Here is a 17,675-nt window from a genome sequence, read left to right as displayed (position 1 = left end):
ATCAATCAATCAATCAATCAATCAATCAATCAATCAATCAATCAATCAATCAATCAATCAATCAATCAATCAATCAATCAATCAATCAATCAATCAATCAATCAATCAATCAATCAATCACCTTTATTTCCTTTGAGAAGGAGGAGTGCGGGACTAAAAGCTCGGATAGCTTGACGAGGTCCCGACCCCTTACTAGTTGGCAAACAGCAAGATGACGGCCAGTCATACATCAAAGTTACAAAAACAGACAATATCAAAGACACACTAAAGAAAGGCAAACGCAAAAGAAACTCAAACAAAAATGCCGGTACAAATAATTAATAGTATCAACAGAAGCTGTCGCGAACAAATGAAATTATTTTAGTCTTGCAAAAAAACGGATGACACGGCAAAAATGCATGTATAAATTCTTGGGATTTTGTTTCTAACAAAGTTGTTGGAAGTTAGCGCTGTGTGTGTGTACTCGTTCTTGGTCCTTTGTCCTGTTTGCGTTATTGCTCCGAAGTATGAACCAACAAGCCCGGATTTCAACGTCAGTAATTAACATATTGCTGAACCATTCCACAACTAACTCGTTGTCGTGTTGAATAAATATAATGCTATCTTATAGTTCTTGTGTCTAGAAACTAAAAGCGTATCATCAGCGTATTGATTGGTTGGTTGGTTTATGGGGTTTAACGTCCCAAAGCGACTGAGGCTATTAGAGACGCCGTAGTGAAGGGCTCCGGAAATTTCGACCACCTGGGGTTCTTTAACGTGCACTGGCATCGCACAGTACACGGGCCTCTAGAATTTCGCCTCCACAGAAATTCGACCGCTGCGGCCGGGATCAAACCCGCGGCTTTCGAGTCAGCAGTCAAGCACCATAACCGCTGAGCTACCGCGACGTCTCATCAGCGTATTGAAAAACACGGCACAGTTGGCATACAGAGCTCATTTCATTGACATATAAATTGAACAAAATAGGTGCAAGTACAGATCCTTCAGGAACCCCGGATTTAATCTGCTGCAGACCACTTCTATATTTGCCGCCGCGGTGGCTCAGCGGCTATGGTGCTCGGCTGCTGACCCAAAAGACGCGGGTTCGATCCCGGCCGCGGCGGCTAGAATTTCTTTGGAGGAGAAATTCTAGAGGCCCGTGTACTGTGCGATGTCAGTGCACGTTAAAGCACCCCAGGTGGTCGAAATTTCCGGAGCCCTCCACTACGGCGTCTCTCATAGCCTTAGTCGCTTTGGGACGTTAAACCCCATAAACCAAACCAAACTTCTATATTTACCTTATACAACGAGATGTGAACGATTAGATAGATAATTAACAAGAAGAGACAGAAAAGGGCCTCTAAACCAATAATTGTGGAGTTTATCTGACAACATGCCATGATCAACAGAGTCAAACGCCTTGGACACATCCAAAAATAAAGCACAAGCAAATTCATTGTCTTCAATGCTGCTGTTCAGAACGTCACAAAGTTCATCAAGTGCGTTCTGCGTACCAAGACCCTTAATAAACCCGAACTCAGAGAACACGTCATGAGCCTCAAGAAAACTGGTCACCACTGTCGAAATGTGTGTTTTTTTTAAAACAAGCGCAATGCATGGTAAGATCGAGATACCACGGTAATTTTCAACTTTATTTCATTTTCCATTATTAAAGATAGGGGTAAATATCGCCTTCATCAAGCCCTCAGGTACTATTTGGGTGGAAATTATGCCATTGATAATCGCGAGCAGAACATGCTGAATGCATTCAAAATTTCTGATAAGTGTATCGACTGAGATACTGTCCCACCCTGGAGACTTTCGCCTGCTAAAGCCAGAAAGAATGCAGCGTAGGTCGTCTTGAGTGCAAGGTGGCAGAAATGCTGATTCAAGCACCGATATCATGCTGCGAGATGGTAGGCTGCGTACTTTTAAATGCGCAGCCACACCAGCAGCCAAAAAAAAAAAAACATTGAACTCATCAGCAAGTGACAGAGATAATGCCGTAAAGTTGCGGGCAATGGAATCAGCTACGTTCCTTGGTGTACAGCCACGTAAGCGATTAACAACATCGCAAGACCTAGTTGGCTTCCCCTTCGACGCCACAAACCTTGCCTGGAAATACTGACGTCTTTTTGTTCGGAGTAATGCATTTGACCTGTTGCGAGCAGACCTGTACAGTGCCCACAATTGAGTCGTCATAGGCGAACGGCTACAACGGGCCCAAGCCATTTCCCTTTCTGCAATAGCCGATATAACGTCGTTGTTTATCCAAGGACAACCAGCCTTGCTTTGCTTTTGGTTATAGTTTTTTTACAGTACTCTAACAACTGTGTGAAGTTTTCAGAAATGAATCGCAAAGAGAGCTTTCAGAAGTGTGAGCTAGAAACAGATCCCTGTCGAATTTTTTCATTGCGGAGCCAAGTCGAAGTCTGCCAACGACCTCGATTGTGTCCACTTTGTCTTGCTTCGTAGCCCTTATCCCAACTTGGTTGGTTTATGGGGTTTAACGTCCCAAAGCGACTGAGGCTATGAGAGACGCCGTAGTGAAGGGCTCCGGAAATTTCGACCACCTGGGGTTCTTTAACGTGTACTGACATCGCACAGTACACGGGCCTCTAGAATTTCTCCTCCAAAGAAATTCCAGCCGCCGCGGCCGGGATCGAACCCGCGTCTTTTGGGTCAGCAGCCGAGCACCATTATCCCAACTTCTGAAAAACACGACACCCAATGAAGAAATGGTCCGACATTTTTTGTTCTACGGTAAAAGTGGATTCATTGTGTTCAAGGCGAACGCTCAAGTGGTCAGGGCGTGACGATATTAATTTACTATCGAACATTTCAACGCGCTTGGGAAGTTTATTGTTGATTGTGGAATCAATGCCGGCATCAGCAAGAGTATTTAAGTAATCGACTACCAATTGTTTTTTATTTTTTGAAGGTCAATACTGATGCCACCAATAATGCAAATACAACCCTGTGGAAAGTTAGTCTTGCTCAGCTATTCAATGAAAAGCAATATTTTGCTTCGGAGGACGATAAATAGCAAAAACAGTTATGTCAAAAGTCCCTTGTGAATGCAGACAGCTAATGATTTTGCAGTGGTGAAAGAGATAGCAGTAGTCGTCGAAACCCAGCTGTTCTTAACAAAAATCGCTATACCGCCCCCTAGCCCTGAGTCACGGGTAAAGAAAATCTAGTGTATCCCAAAATCAAAAATTGCTGCGAGTGGCTATGTGAAATGTTAATTTATGTCAAAACGAAAGCGTAAACGGAATCATTTAATACACTGGCTACAAAGCCAAATTCGTCCCAGTGCTTCCGTGGGCTTCTAATGTTCACACGCAGAGCAGTAAAACAACCTTCAGTAGTAGTGAGGAATGTGTCACGAAAAACAGAAACATCACGAAATGAAAGCAAACCAGAATACATGAAAAGAAAGGAGGCGATTAAAGTAGCCTAAGTCAACTCAGATAAGTCCGACAAGTGCCTAACACGAATGGATGGGACCCCTTCCTTCTTACGCTAGTAAATGTGACCGTTCCTAATCCACACAGACTCGTAGGCCTTGGCTGCAGTGCGGGAAGCTCAGAAAAGTTCTCTGTTGCTTTTTGAAAAGGTTCTCGGCAAAGAACAACTTGGAATGTTTATTGCTTTGATCCAAGGATCGGTGTTTTGGTCGAGCATGCAGCCACTTATCTCGAATGCTGACGGCTGCAAATCTTACTAGAACGGGAGCAGGACCATTCTTACGAGGTGCAAGCCTATGCACAGCCACCACCTGATCCGGTGAGAAGGAATCAACTGCAAGCTCAACACTCAAATCCTTCAGGACTTCCATCAGGTTCTCATCCTGGTTTGTGGGAAAGCGATGACTCTCTAGGTTGGACAACCTGCTGCATTGTTCAGATTCATTTAAATCGGATTGTAGTTTCAGGATAGTTGAGGCCTGGGAAGTGAAACACGTTTCTAGGGACTGCACTTGAGTGGTCAACGCATCAATGGTCTCATCTCGAGCCAGAGAACGAGCCAGGAGCGAGTCACGGTCACGGTCACGTCATGCAACTCGGTCACGTCATGCAAATAAAGCGTACTTTGTCTCCCCCTGATTTTTACGATTTTTAACTAATGTAGGCTTTTTATGCGTATTCATTTATTCACAATCATCTCAATCGCGTCGCACTGTTGAGGAGATGGCTTAGCTTCCATTTTTCGCTATCAGATGGTTTGCCCTTCTTGCTTAGCGAGAGCTGCGGATGAGGATAGCGGACCTGGTCTTGAATACAACAATAATTCTGGACTACTCTTTTAGGCACTACACTACTTTTCTTGGTTATTGTGTCGGAAATAATTGACACCCAAAGAACAATGAATCATGCGTGTATTTTGATATTGAGGCTCTATGCGTTTGTTCTATCGCAGTTTCAGAAAATGTCAGCATTTGCATATGTGCTGACTGACCCGTCAATCACCTTGTACTCGGCGCTGTTTGGTCAAAGGGGCCCTTGCACCATAAAAACCCTCCGCCACCATCATCGTCATCATCATCATTGAAGCTAAGGGTCATGAAGTTGAAGCGTTGTAATTCACAGATTATCCAATGCAGCCGATAACATTAAAAATGAAAAACAGTGAAGAAAACGAAAACACCACATAAAGTCCGGAGCTATAGGCGGCGCCAAATTCCAGTGATTTGCTTCGTATATCTTTGCGCGGCGGCCTTGGGCTCAGTAGCGGCTCATGGCTTTTAGAAAGACTATCAAGAGATGAATGAACTTCATTCACCACAGATTTCAGAGTTTCGACTTCAGGTTTCAATGAGAGAAGTTCGTCCAATTTTAGGTCTAACGTGGAAACAAAGTCTACACGTTCTTTGATCGACTGCAATACCTCAAGCCTTTCGTTGATAGCAGCCAACTGCACAGATGTGCTGGCGGAATCTGCCTCAGAAGATGTACCGGCACGGCATTGCTTGCACCGCCACTTATCACGTTTCGCTCCCATCGAGGAGTAAGTAGTATCTGCAACCTTCAGTCCTGACCCAGATGATAGTGACTAGCACAACTACAACATTTCAGATATCTGCAATGAGCACACTCTCCCTCTGACATGATAAAGCACTACAAGGTTTGCAGTTGGCGGCAGAAATGTAATACAAAAAAAGATAACACAACGGCTCTCAACGCTGACCTGCGTGACAGAGTGTGGTCAGTACATGGCCATGATATGCCGCCAACTGCAACGACTGTCCGGATTCCGTAGCATTTGAAGGCCGAGATGAACGATGTAGCGCCCCTAGCGGAAGCCAACCAAGCCGCGACTGATGAGAACGGCCCCCTCGATTCCGCTGACACTTCTTGATGCGCCTGGGCGGGCGACGAGGCGCTCACAATCGGGACAATCTTGACCTTGAGGGGTCACCGAAGGCAAACGATGCACTAAACCTGCGTGACAGAGCGTGGTCAGTACATGACCATGATACGTCGCCAACTGCTAACAGAAGGCAGTGCGAGTAAATCTGAGGCAGGCGCTAGTAAGCAATATTCGGCAGATTAAGGCATTGACGCAAAAATAGGTCATAATTGAATATTGTGATGGAGTAAATATCACCGCAGTTTGCACTTCTTTTGGAAGGATGGTGGTGGCGGATCCGTTCATCCCGCTGGCGCAGGTGCCAATGTGACTTCCGTGAAACAGCGGTCGGAGGTGGCGGGCAAGTGCCACGACCTGTGGGAGATTCACACGTCCGGCGGCGTCGTCTGCATCGAGTTCTCCGAGGTGTTCGGTCGTACGAAGGGCGTCAACCTGGAGTACGACCTCTACCACGTGACTGAAGCGAAGGTGCCCGAGCAGCTGCCGCTTCCCACTGCCGACAGCTTTCGCCTCCAGAGGAAGGGCTCTGACAAGGCTGTATGGGGTGAGCACATTACACCATGCATTGCGTCCACGTACTACGTTCGCTGAAGCCGGTGCCTAGATGTACGCGGCGCTATGCCGTTTGATCACGTCACTAGGTCGTCACTGGAAAACATGCAATCAAACCCTGATATATCGAACTCGGATAGATCAAATTATTCCCAATAGTGAACACATAGCTAATCCCTTTGAAAATCTGGTGTAGAAGAGTAGGAATCTCGCGCTCTACATCCAATTCTATTCTGTGCAAGGCCTTTGGAAAGTGCTCGTATAGCCACAAACACTGGTATATTCTGCTGTAGCTTGGTTCAGCCAGAATCACGCCAGAGAGAACCATCTCGGAAAGTGCGAATAAAGGCATCTATATGCTCTGACGGCCACCAGCTGCTAATGGCGGGAATCGCTGTGGGAGAAGACGCGCCCGTGCGCAGCCACTGGGGCGGCATCAGCGCTCGCCTAATTCGCCATTGTTGCGGCGAGGTGGAGGGCGTCGGGAAAGCCTAGGTAAGATCGAGACTAGCGTTTTTAACTTTATTACCCACAACAAGAAGCAATAAAAGATTACCGACTTTCTTGTGAAATACGGAATGCTTTCACGTTGCCACCACGACCACTACAGTTCTTGGATGCACGAATAGGCAAGCCTCCATTTGCGACCATCGTGAGCAGAATATTAGGTTCGTTTCTATATATCGAGTTACCTATATATCGAACTGTTTTTTGATCCCTTTCGAATTCGAGTTATTGATCTTCGTCATACGTATCATGACAAGTTTCTTGAGAACTCTCGAGAGAGAAATGAGAGTCTGGAAATTACAATGCCCTGAAATCATATAGTGTTTCTCCAGCTACAAAACTTCGTACCTGTCAAGCGTATGCAAGAGAGCGCGCACACGATTGAAGCGGGAAAGAAGTTTCTTGATACTGTCTGTTGTGGGGCGCAAGAAAAAAGGAAAAAAAAATTGCCGACGATTACATTGCTTCTTAATGCGAAATTTGAGCGCAGCTCATCAGCTGTTTCAGCTTTTCGATAGATTGAGGCAACAAATTCAAGCATGACATGTATGCACAGTTACAGACAACTTGTTTTTCACACACATTCCTTCTTCAAGAAACACTCCACTAACAGTTCTTGATTGTCATGAAGGAAGCTTTGCGGACGGAGAAATAGATGGATATATGCTCGACTTGCTGCACCAATGCCTGGTTCTCAAAGACGAAGTCTGCTCAAGTATTTCGCGAGGTTGTCACACCTGTGGGAGCCGTTACGAGCGAGAGGAACGGGACGTTCTCCCGCATAAGTAATAAGAAATTCCCGCTTCTCTTTATATCTACATTAAAGCCCGCACCCTCCCTGCCACCCTGGCAGCTGGCAGCGTTTCTGGCACAACGTTGTCAATGGCTCAGCATGCAGCGCACATCTGTCACTACCGCCAGAGAGAGAGAGAGAGAAAGAGAGAAAGAGAGAGAGAAAAACAACTATTGCCACAGATTGGCGGGATTTAGGGCAGGTGGGCTTGGTGTGGGCCCAGGTGGGGGCGACTTCCTGGGCCCACGAAATGAGTGCCAGTTGGATGCTCTTGTCTGGCCTTCTGAGAAGTTGGTTCCATCCTTCCTCGGAGGGAGCTGGCAGGTTCGAAGGGGCGGATTTCCCGCGCAACCCCAGAGGATGTGCGCCTGGGTGGCGATTTCTCCCTGGTAACAATTTTAGCAGACGGGGTCACATTCCCCGTCTGTGATGAGTGAAAGTCTAGAATGGCTAAGGATGGAGTGTGTCTGCAACCTTCGGAACAAGGTGGCTTGCGCTCGATTCAAGTCGGGGTGTGGAGGCGGGAACTGGCGTCTTATCTCTCTGTGGAGGTTAGTGATTTCGGCAAAGGTCTGGGGAGCCTCGGCAAAAGCGTCTGGGTCCGTGGGGCCGGCCGCCCGGTTGGTTAGTCCTCGGGTTAGTCGGTCGACTCCTTCGTTTCCAGAGCTTCCCGCTTGGGCAGGTACACAGACCAGGTTGATCTCATGGTTGGGAGTGCAGCCTTTACGGATGCCAGCAGTGGGGTGGCAGATAAAACCTGCCGAGTAATTCTAGATCGCTCTTTTGAAGTCGCTCAGAAGTGTGCGTGTACGTGGGTCAGCGATGGCCAGCGCGATGGCGGTGTGGTGGTTCGCCGCGCCCGTCAAAGAAGACACCAATGGGCCCGTTAGTTAAGACACCTTTATACGTCGCTGCGCATTAACACCCAAACCGCGAACAGGTGTGCACACAGGCAGGCGGTGGTACGGCTCTAATCTACCCGGCGGCGTTCTAGTCAATGGCCTAATGTCAGCGCGGCCACAAATGTACCGTGCCACTCACGGTTCGAAGTGGGTTCCGAGAACACGGTATAGTCGCTGGTCCGGAGCGTTGGTTTGCCTGGTGACACAGGTCGGTGGTGCCCAAGCGAAGCGGTGGCCGCGACGGCGGCGAAGCGAAGTCGTTGCGACGTTGCAGCTCCCCAATACTGGCACTGGCGAGATGGCGGCCCGAAGCCGTCACATTACTGCGGCACAGCACACACGCACACACGGGTCTCCCGCAGCCAACGCAGCCACAGCCGCGGCGTTCGAACACCGCCAAGTCTCCCCAACACTCCACGCGCACACCACACCGTCGTCATCTTCGCCGCGCCGGCCTAAAGCCCCTCGAGGGGTGCACCGCCGCCACAGTCGGACTCGGAGCCCACTCTCCCACAGCGGCAGAAGAAACCATGAAGAAACCACCACAGGCGGTCTAAAGCCCCTCGAGGGGCTTTAGGCCGGCCACTGCAGCAGCGCCACCACCACAGGCGGTTTCTTCATGGTTTCTTCTGCCGCTGTGGGAGAGTGGGCTCCGACTGCGGCGGCGGTGACGGGAGTCGATTGTGGCGTGGTTGCGCAAGCCACGTATGTGTTTGCACTTTGCCGTGCAGCGTCCACGTATATTGCGTGTTCGTCGCCAAGGTATGTGGCATCTAGTGATTGGGCTTTCAGCTGACGGCGCGTATCATGGCGGCCAGGTGGCATGTTTTTGGGGATTGGCTTTATAACTAGGCGGCTATGGACCTTTATCGGAATGGGCGTCGTGGGGTGGACGTCGCCTATGGCGTTGATGTTGAGACGTTCATGTTTTGCCGCCCGTGTTTAGTGCGGGAGAAGCGGTAGATTTGGGTGGTCTTGTGTGTTTCTATGAGTTCTGTGAGCGTGTTGTAGATGCGGAGTTGGAGGAGATGCTGTGTGCTGGTGTACGGGGGGTAGCCCCAGTGCCGCTTTGTACGCTGAACGTATAATGCTGTTCACAGCTTCCTCGTCCTTCCGGCGGAGGTGATAGTTGGGGTAGGAGTAGACTATCCTGCTAATGAGGAAAGCTTGCGTGAGCCGACAGAGGCCATCCTCCTTCATACTTCTGCGGCGGGTGCTATATTGAGTGTTTAAGGTGAGGTATGTCTTCCAGGAATGAAGGGAGGTCTCTCATTGTAGTGTTGAAAAGGAATAGAGATAGGACTGCTCCTTGTGGTGTTCCTCGAGTGCCTAGGGTGATATTGTCGCTTTGGAGGTCTGCAATGTGAAGTTCTGTTGTACGGTTATGAAGAAAGTCGGCTATGTAGTTGTAAGTGCGAGTGCCTATATTCATTTGTGAGAGGTTTGCCAGGATGGAAGCATGTGACACGTTGTCGAAAGCCTTTCTGATATATAGGCTTAGGATGGTTTGTGTAGCTCGGATGGGTCTCGGATCGAGGATGTCGTGTTGGATTTGCCACATAATGTTTTGAGTGGAGAGGCCGGTCCTGAAGCCGATCATAGGGGGGGGGGGGGGGGGGAGGTCCTCTTGGTCTACGTGAATGTGGAGTCTATTGAGTATGACGTGTTCTATGACCTTTCCCAGGCAGGACGTGAGCGAGATGGGCCGGAGGTTGCCCAGCTCGAGTCGTTTGCCTGGCTTAGGTATGAAAATCACTTTGCCAGTGTCTGGAAGGCGACCCTTATGCCAGTGTTGGTTTAAGAGGTCCGTGAGTGCCTCGACGGACTGATCGTCGCGGTTACGAAGCATCTTGTTGGTTTTGTCATCATCGCCGGCGGCCGCGGTAGTTTTAATCTGGTTGAGGGCGGCGTGGAATTCTCCTGCCGTGATGTCGGAGTGCATGTTGGTGTTCTTAGCACCTGTGTATCCTGAAGGAATGGGGATTTGAGTGGAAGTATTGATGTATTTGTCTTTTAGGGTAGCGAGGAGTTCCTCATTTGTTCTCTGAAAAGCGCATTTGACACGGGTGAGGTTCTTGTGAGATGTGGATTTGGTGTGAGTTGGGTCCAGTAGATGTCTGAGCAAGAACCACTAGTTTTTGCATCCCAACTGGCCGTTAAGACGGTCGCACGTTTGATGCCGTTGCTTCTGACTCAGTTTGATGGAGTAAGCTTTTATCTGTCGCTCGAGGCGAACGAGACGGAGCTTGAGGGGTCGATTGTATTTTTGGCGGAGCCAGCCAGCATGAAGACTGCGCTAGGCCTCCCACATGTCTATGAGTTTGGCGTCGGGTTTGGCGTCGGGAGAGGGGCCATCTTCGTCCTGGGTAGTCGTGGAGGTGGCATTGGCGGTGTTTTCGAGCAGTGAGCTTGTCCATGCGTCCAGGTCGTCTAGGGGGGCCGAAGTGCGTTTGGCGCGCACGTATCTGAAGGCGTCCCAGTTAGTGTCCTTGATTGTTCGGTTGGGGGCTTTGCTGTGTGTAGCTGTGAAGGCTTAGCTGAGAACGTAGTGGTTGCTACCGATGTTCATGGCGAGGTTTTTCCAGCGTGCGTCTGAGATGTTGTGGGCGAATGTGAGATCGGGGCAGCTGTCCTGTGTGACACTGTTTCTAATGCGAGTAGGTTTGTCGGGGTCTAGGAGTAGTGTCAGGCACAGTGTTTGGGATGTCTCCCACTCTTTGGCTCCCTTACGACCGCATGCTTTGCGGGGGTAACCCCCACTCGGTATGCGGCGCGTTGAAGTCACTTAAGATGAGTAGCATCCCTGTTTGTGCAGTCGCGCAGGCCTTACGAACGACGGTTGCCACTCGTGTGCTTTTGTCGCTAGGGGGGCTGTAGACGTTGAGGATGTGGAGCGGGACTTGTGAGCGGCTGTTCGTTAGGACCTGCACGAAAGTGTGCGGAACCTCGGGGTAAATGAGGTCTATATGATTGGCGGATAAATTTCGGTGGACCAGGATGGCGGTCTTTGACCGATGGTCTGGTGTCGTTTGTGGGTTATATGCGGCGTAGCTGGTAAGTTTTGTGTCCATGTAGGTTTCCTGAAGTGCGATGATGAGGGTGTGTGCGGCTGGGCCTGCAGGATGTGCTCCTAGGCTCGCCGCTTCGCCTTGAAGCCCCTGTAGTTCCATTGCCAAACTGTGATGGGGGAGCTAGCCATCGCGTTTCCCGTAGGGTTCGGGGCGCTTGCGACGGGTGATTTAAGAATGCCGCCTGCACGTGAGCGCGCGGTTGCACTCTCCGATGTGGCGACAATAATGGGTGCTGGGTAGTTAGGAGGGGTTGTCGATTTCAGGGGGGTTGCGGATTTCGGAGGATTCGTGAGTGTATTGTATCAGTCGCGCATGCGCTCTTTTGTATGGGCCCTGTCCAGCGTGATACCTGTAACATGTGGCCTTTATCATGCCGGCCTGGCTTGAGAGTTGTCCCGAGAGCTTCGTTAGGCGGATGTGTAACTGCTGCGAGTGCGGCTGGAAGGGCTGTCGCTGCCGAGCGGGGGGAAGGAGCCGCCCCGTAGTAGGTTGTGGTCGCCGTGGTTGCGATCTTGGGACCGGGACTGGCGTCCGGGGTTTGTCGAGTTGGAGCCGGTATCGGTGTCAGTGACCGATGGGGAAGACTTGGGCCGGGTGGAGGACGTGAAGCGGTATCTGCAGCTTCTGCTGCCTGTAGGGTGGGCGCCTTTGCAGACGATACATGAGGCTTGGCACGTGGGCGGTTGGCCAGCTGGAGGAGGCTCATGTGCTGTGCCACAGCGTCGGCAGTTTGGTTGTCGTGGGTGGGGGCACACATCCGCCCTGTGGCCTAGCTTCCGGCAGTTGAAGCATGCCTCCGGGCGGCTTTTGTAGGGAAACACCTCAATAGTGAAGCCGAGATACCTCACATAGCGGGGTAGCTTGGTATTAGCGATAGTCACCACGAAATGGCGTGTGCGGCCCATGAGGCGTGCGGCGACGACGGGGAGATCGGGGTTTCGAGCTTCGAGCTCAGCGAGGATCTCACCGTCGGTCTCATGACTGTAGGCTCTGTAGATGATTCCTCTCACGGAGTCATTGGGGGCTGGGGCGTACGTGGCTTCCAGCATGGCGTTGGAGTCAATGGTTAAAGCTTGTACTTTAACATACATGAACGCCCGGTCTTTGTCCGGTGTGCTGATCGTGACAGTGTTGTTTGTTGGGTGGATGCAGACTTTATCGACGGTGATCGCAAGGCGGCCGTCGACTCGGCGGTGTTGTAAATGGCCATCGCCAATTTGGCCGGGTCGACTGTGTTGAGGTCGACGGTACCTTGCGGTCGGAAGACGATCTTGTAGTCCTCTGTAGGCATGCGAGGAAGTGGTCGTCTTATAGTGGGCGGAGGTGGTTGAGGCCGTTTGGGTGGTGGCCGGCGGCGGCGGGCGTCTTTAGTGTTCATTTCGAGCGCCGACCAAGTGCCATCGGCCAGCTCCGCGCAGGTAACGTCAGTGCTGTGACTGTGTACTGCATATTCAAATGCAGCGAAGCGTGGTCGAGGCGAAGCGGGCGTAGTCGCCGCTGCTGGGTGCAGAGCACGCACTAGGCGTGCTGAGCCGTTAGGCTTAGCTCCTCCGGTCGGGTAGTGGCCGCAAATCGGCCGCAAAGTTGAAGGAACCCTTGAAGCTGGTTAAAAGTACCACAGGTGACATCGGATGGGTGGCGGGCCGTCTTGTGAAAAATTGGTGGCTGTAAATAGCAGGAAACTGGCGAAATTGCCGGAAAATCGCGGACCGCATATAAGATGAGTCCGCTCGCTCCGAGCGCAGTCGGCTTTCTCTCACTACCGCCACGTAGCTTAAAGCAGGATTGAAGTGTCCACTGTTCCAAGAGGGCAGCTATCAGCAAGTGCTTCTCGTCATCGCCGAAGGTCCGACAGACGCCGATTGCCGAGCATCGCATTATAACCGACCAGCACGCCCGACCTCTCTGCCAGAGCCCCTACCGAGTGTCGCCGCGAGAACTACAAGCCATCCGGGACCAAGTGGAAGAAATGCTGCGCGACGACGTTATCCAGCCTTCAAGCAGCCCCTGGGCGGCACCTGCTGTTCTAGTGAGGAAAAAGACGGTGCACTTCGATTCTGCCTTGATTACCGGCGCTTGAACAACATAAAAAAAAAAGGACGTCTACCCCTTCCCTCGCATCGACGACACCCTGGAACGGCTCTGCCAGGCCAGGTATTTCTCATCGATGGACCTCAAGAGCGGCTACTGGCAAATTGAGGTCGATGAAAGAGATCGCGAGAAGACCGCATTCAACACTCCAGGTGGCCTCTTCGAGTTCAAGGTGATGCCATTTGGTCTCTGTTCCGCACCAGCCACATTTCAGCGAGTAATGGATACAGTGCTGACAGGCATGAAGTGGCAGATTTGTCTGGTATATTTAGATTACGTCGTTGTCTTCGCTTCGAACTTTGAGGAACACCTAAAAAGGCTTTGAACAGTACTAGACGCAATTAAATCGTCCGGGCTAACCTTGAAAGCATAGAAGGTGCCACTTTGCCTATGAAGAGCTACTGTTTCTAGGCCACATTGTTAGCAAGGAGGATGTATGCCCAGACCCACAGAAAACAGCTGCTATCGCAATGTTTTCGCCACCGGCCGACAAGAAAGCGGTGCGCAGATTTCTGGGGCTGTGCTCGTATACTACCGACGATTTGTGAAGAACTTTTCGCGCATCGCCGAGCCACTGACCCACCTGACAAAGGCAGACGTGCCATTTAAATGGGAAGCGCCGCAAGTGAAAGCCTTCAAGGAACTTCAGCGCCGTTTACAGTTCACACCGATCCTCGCGCACATTGATGAAAACGCCGAGACTGAAATTCATACTGATGCAAGTAGTGTGCGCCTAGGCGCTGTTTTCGTTCAGAAAATTGACGGAGTGGAGAAGGTAATCGCGTACGCTCGCCGTTCCCTGTCCAAAGCCGAAGCTAACTATTCGACAACTGAGAAGGAGTGCCTTGCCATCATCTGGGCTACGTCGAAATTCCGCCTCTACCTGTACGGACGACCGTTCAAGGTGGTCAGCGATCACCACGCAGTGTGCTGGCTCGCAAGTTTGAAGGACCCGTCCGGCCGCCTCGCTCGATGGAGCCTACGGCTCCAGGAGTTTGATGTAACCGTCGTTTACAAGTCCGGACGCAAGCACTCTGACGCCGACTGCCTGTCACGAGCCCCTGTAGATGCACCACCGCCGGACGACGATGAGGACGCCTTCCTGGGACCCATCAGCTCCAGCTCTTTTGCACAACAGCAACGCGTGGACCCCGACATAAATTCCTCATCGAATACTTGGAAGGCAAGGTTTCTTCACCCCCGCCTCGTTCAAGCGAGGATTTTGTTCGTTCTGTTTACAGAGCGATGTCATCGTTATATCAGATAAATATCAGATTTTATATCAGATTGTATATCAGATAAAAAACCAGCAATGACATTTTTTCATCAAAATGTTCGATCGCTTGCACATAAGACAAATGAACTGACCATGTTAATACATAGCTTTAGGATACCGATTACAGTCATAATGTTAACCGAAACTTGGTTAAAGCCTACATCACAATTGTTCCGGCTTTCTGGTTATCAGTCGTTCTTCTGTAGTCGACATGATAAGCGACGGGGCGGTGTAGCGCTTTTGCTCAAAGATGATATTGTTGCTGAACCAGTCGACGATTTCACCGCTATAACTTCCGATTATGAGGTATTAACACTATAAAACCGTACAAACTTGTTCTCTGTTGTGTACAGACCACCATCAGGTGATGCCACCCGCTTTCTTGCTTTCGTTGAAAAGCTTTTTAGTTATGCAACAGAAGAAAAAATGAATCTAGTTTTAGGAGGTGACGTCAATATAAACATGCTGTCATCTTCTCCGCTGCAAAAGGATTTCCAGACTCTAATTACAACTTGCGGTTTTTCGAATACAATTTCTGCAGCAACACGCGTGACTGTTGACAGTGCCTCCTTATTGGATGTATTGATATCAAATATAAATATTCATTCGTTAAAGGCCGACGTTCTGTACACTGATATCAGTGACCATCTAGGCATCATTCTACTAGTAAGTAAGATCAATCATTTGATTCAGAAAACTAAGGAACCAGTTTATGTTCAGTCAATCACGCCATCAAATCTGGAGGCTTTTCGCCACGCCATTGCTCAGCAAACTTGGGATAGCCTTTATTGCGCACAAGACAGTGACTCTGCATATTCCGCTTTTATTAATATTTTTAAACCATTATATGATACACACTTTCCACGCAAAAAAATTACAAGGCCATCGAAAGGGCGGAAACCTTGGCTGACCCCTGAGATTCTTTACATGATCAAACAAAAACATTTTTTATATGCCAAATGTGTAAAATCTAGGGATGAAGCCTTACTTAAGAAGTTTAAGAAATACAGAAACAGTTTAACAAAAAAACTTAGAGCTGCCAAAGATGCTTATTTTTTAGCAATATTTAGTGACCCTGCTAACCAGCGAAGTGATGTACTTTGGCGCAAATTGAATGCTTTGTTACAGCCTAGCTCCTACTCAGCTATTCCTGATATATTGAAACATGATGGGCAGCAAATTTCTGGAGATGCAGTACCAGACGCATTTAATGAAGTTTTTACTCAAGCACCGCAACAGGACATAGAACACAGCCTCACTAACTACGCTCAGTTTCTTCCAGTAAACAGGAATGGAGCATCGCTTTTTCCTTGCTCCCACTACCTCTCTTGAAGTTTTTTCATGTATCAGAGCTATAAGCAATAGCAAGTCACTAGATGCCGATGGCATCCAGATTCGCCCTATAAAGTTTGTGCTCGATATTATAAGCCCTATTCTCGCCCATGTTTATAACATAATATTATCAACAGGTACCTTTCCTACGAGGATGCAAATCACCCGCGTTGTTCCCGTCTTCAAGCGCGGTGATAAAACTGCACTGAATAATTATCGGCCTATATCAATAGTTCCAGTATTTTCTAAGGGCATTGAGAAGATAATGCATGAGCGATTACTCTCATTCTTCAACCGCCACCATTTGATTGCAGACTTTCAACATGGTTTTAGAAAGCATCGCTCTATGGAAACAGCCCTCCTGAGCCAAAAAGAAATAATTTTAGACGCGTTCAGGTGTAAGCATATGGCATTAGGCATATATATGTAGACTTCTCTAAGGCTTTTGATTTAATTAATCATTCCATCCTTCTTAACAAATTAGAAATGTATGGTGTGCGTGGAGTTGCCCACTCGCTTTTGTCATCTTATCTGTCCCACAGGTCACAGTTTGTAGATGCCAATAACGCAATATCTTCACGGAAGGCAGTTACCACTGGTGTGCCACAAGGAAGCATTTTGGGCCCACTTTTATTCTTAATTTACATAAACGACATTGCAAGCTGCACAGATAATGCTACATTCGTTTCGTATGCCGATGACACAACCATTTTTATTACAGGCAACGTGGAAACAGATTTAGAAATAAAGGCTAATAAGACACTGTCTGACTTAGAACGCTGGTCCGCGATAAACTGCTTAAAAATCAACCCGATGAAAACAAAAGTAATCTTGTACACGCCTAGAGGTAAGATGTTGACAACTAATATGAATTTGTGTCTGGGCAGTGAGCAGTTAGAGATAGTGGACTCCGTTAACATCCATGGGGTGCATTTTTCAAAGCACCTTACCTGGAATGAGCATGTTGATCACCTACAATGAAAATTGTCATCTGCCATTGGTGTCATTGCTCGTCTGCGTCGCATTCTCCCGACCAAGGTAAAATTAATGTTGTACAATGCACTGGTGGTATCTGTCATGCAGTATTGCATCATGGTGTGGGGCACAACTGGCGTAACAAACTTGCAGAAACTACATTTGCTACAAAAAAGAGCTGTACGTTACGTAGCTGATGTCCATTATACATACTCCACAAAACCACTTTTTCCAAAATATGAAATTCCTCCTGTGTTTTGTTCTTATAATTACAGGTTGATGTTGTGCTACAAAGGTTTTGTAAAGTTTGGCATTGATTACATAATTCATCTGGCAAAACTCCAAAAAAACACAAATATTCGTCAGACCCGACATAAAGAAATGTGGTTTGTACACACACCGAGAACCTCCTATGATGAACAATCTCTATCTTATACATTACCTTCGCTGTTAAACTTACTAGACCGACAAAATTTTGATCCCTCCAGAAACCGAAACTGTCGCATTAAACATTTTTGTCAACTTCTTCATTTGCAAGACTAAACCATGCCTTCCTATTCGCCTAATTTTGTTCACCACTGCTGCTTATGCGTGTTGATTTATCTGTATTACCTTTTGTTGCTTCTCCGATTGATTGCCGTCTTGTTTCATTCTGTATTACCCGTTGCTTTGTGATATTTTTTTCATTTTTTTTGTGTAAGACTGGCCGTCATCCTGCTGTCATGCCAACTAACAAGGGGTCGGGACCTCGTCAAGCTGTTCGAGCTTTTAGTTCCATACTCCTCCTTTTCTAAGGAAATAAAATGATTGATTGATTGATTGAT

General features: G+C 48.7%; 1 pseudogene; it reads left to right on the top strand.

Annotated features, from left to right (window-relative positions):
* LOC149345334 (uncharacterized) overlaps positions 1-17,675 on the top strand; it is a 50,279-nt pseudogene that overhangs the window by 27,103 nt on the left and 5,501 nt on the right.

The sequence above is a fragment of the Amblyomma mixtum genome, chromosome 5, assembly GCF_055824585.1.
Source record: "Amblyomma mixtum isolate Tamu chromosome 5, ASM5582458v1, whole genome shotgun sequence".
Lineage (NCBI taxonomy): Eukaryota > Metazoa > Arthropoda > Arachnida > Ixodida > Ixodidae > Amblyomma > Amblyomma mixtum.
Note: the sequence above shows the minus strand (reverse complement) of the source record. Positions and strands in the feature narration are given on the sequence as shown.